Source organism: Phytophthora sojae, assembly GCF_000149755.1.
Source record: "Phytophthora sojae unplaced genomic scaffold PHYSOscaffold_44, whole genome shotgun sequence".
NCBI lineage: Eukaryota > Oomycota > Peronosporomycetes > Peronosporales > Peronosporaceae > Phytophthora > Phytophthora sojae.
In genome coordinates, this window is record NW_009258158.1 from 302 (window position 1) to 2,918 (window position 2,617).

The following is a 2,617-nucleotide window of genomic DNA, read 5'->3' on the forward strand; positions in this document are numbered from 1 at the left end:
CGGATGCGTCGCACACAACGTGGAACGGGTGATCTTGGTCGGCCACCGCCAGGATCGGCGCCTCAGTCAAGCCCTGCTTGACTACATCGAAGGCCTGCTGACACTCAGCAGTCCAAATCCACTCGGCGTCCTCCTTCAGGAGCTGTGACAGTGGGCGTATCATGCCCGCGTAGTCCTTCACGTATTTGCACAAGTACGTGGTCAAGCCAACTGCCGCAGTTCCTTGACGTTCGGCGGCGTCGGTCACTCATTGATCACTCTGACCTTCTCAGGGTCAGGGCAGACACCGTTCTTCCCAACGTGACACCCGAGCACGGGTATCTCGCTCGCCCCGAAGATGCACTTCTTCATGTTCGCATAGAGCTTGTGTTTGCGCATGAGCGCAAACAGCTTCCGGAGATGCACCTTGTGCATCTCAACATCGCTCATCCCGTCGGCAGCCCGGCTGTGGACGAACACATCGTCGAAGTAGCTCGGTGCAAAGTCGCGCACCGAGCGCAACAAGTGCGTCACGCACCTGTTGAAGGTCACAGGAGCGTTCTTCAGACCCTGCGGCATCACTAGCCACTCCCAGGGCATGCCGCTCGTCGTGCTCACGGCCGTGAGAGGGATATCGCTCTCACGCATGAGGATCTGATAGAATCCATCGCGCAGGTCAAGAGCACTGTAGATAGTGCTCCTGGCCATCGAATCGATGATGACATCTTTTCGCGGTATCGGTGTCTGCGCCGGTATCGTCGCATCGTTCAGCTTGTTGTACGCATGAACGATGCGCCAACCGCCCTGTGGCTTCTTGACACAGAACGTCGGAGCAGTGTGCGGGGATTCTGATTCCCGCACTTGTCCAGCTTTGCGACGACTCTCAAAGAAGTCGTCGATCGCCTTGACCTGCTCTCGCGGCAGTGGCCACTGCCGCGTGACACAGTACTTCGTGCCCGGTACGAGATCAATCTCGTGCTGGATTCCCTTGTCCTGCGGAAGTTCCGCAGGGATCTCTTCGGGAAGCACGTCCGCGTACTCCCGTAAGATCTCGTAGTAGGGACTCGTCCCAGCTCTGCTCTTCAAAGCGCTCCTTCTTCGTCTTCGCACTGAGAGTGTCCTCGCTCTCAGTGGTGGTCTCCATGAAGAACTGCCTCAGTTCTTCATTCTCGCTCTTCGTTCTCTCGGCGTCCGAGAGAATGCATATTTGCTCGATGCGTCCATCATGCAAGTCACGCGCGAAGCGCTTCCAGCTCATGACTGGAAGCGAAGTGCTTGCGTCGTAGGATTAGCGAGAGTCAGCTCCCTGTACCGAATCCGGAGGTACGCGTCAAGACGTTCAGCGTCTCGACGTCCGGCTTCTCAGCCTCGGTCTGCCCAGCAGACATTTCTTGTAGCGTCTCGGCCCAGGCCGAGACTTGCGCAGCGGTCTTCGCATGCGCCGTCTTTTTGTTTTGCGGAGCCCGGCTCCGCTTGGTTCTTGACCTCGTCCAGGCCCAGCCGTGGACGGGTTTTCTTCTTCAGTACCGCCGGCGGGTACATCCCGCGGGCGAGCGACTTCAAGCCCGGCTTGGTAGAACGGCGCTTCGTCGTGCAGCCCGGCTGCACGACAGCATGCAAGTTTTTTTTTCGGTGCGGGACGTTTGCAACCGTCCGCACCGCCTGCAGCGTCGACTCCCGGAGCCGACACGCCATCTTCACCTCGACGCCTGTTATAGGCGGAGACCCTTTCGGGGCTGTTGTCCTTTTCGATGCCTTCGCAGGTCTTCCTTGGTCGTGTTTGCCGCCTCCAATGACGGTGTCGTCGACAGTTGAGAAGCGAAGGACACACTGGCCAAACAGACAACTCCGGTGGATCTTGGATCTGCACTTGAAGGTAGTTCACTAGGAAGGTTTCGGATCTGGCCAATATATTACTCCAGTCTTACAACCAACACCAGCTCTACTACCGCTAACCTCTCTACGCCGTGTAAGGCCAATGTCGTTCCCGTTTCCAGGCGAGGGAGGAAACGCTTGCGATGTACAAGGCAAATTCGGTTCTGATTTATGCTTAAGTTCGTTCTATCTCAAAGTCCTATCACCATGTGGATCCTATCATCCCATCTGTGCTTACCGACTCTATGGGCTCCCATTATCTTCATTGCGTGTCAGCTGCTTGCCCGTCGAGTCGTGTCCACAGCTTCCTGATTACGCCTGAATTCAGAACCACGTTGGACCTTGGATCTTGCATCCTGGATCCACCTGAGTCCAGATCCAGATCCATCTCAGTCTGGATCCAGCGCAGATCCAGATCCATCTCAGTCTGGATCCAGTGCAGATCAAGATTCATGTCGGATCTTGGATCCTGGATCCACCCGAGTCTAGATCCAGATCCACACGTTGGATTTGCGTCCTTTCACTGTCACTCTTCCGGATTTGTGCCGAGGTCCAGATCCGTCACTCGTCTCATCACTGCTATAACTCTTCTCCGGGAATTGCGCTTCTCCACAATCGCCTCCTGACCGTAGTTGACGCCGATCAACGGCGTCACTGCGGGCACAGTTAGCTACTTCTCCATCTTCCCAGGGCTGCCGACATGTCGGATACCAGGCGTAGTGCGTCCCATGCGTCGTCGGCCCGCAGCAGCCGCCGCGCGATC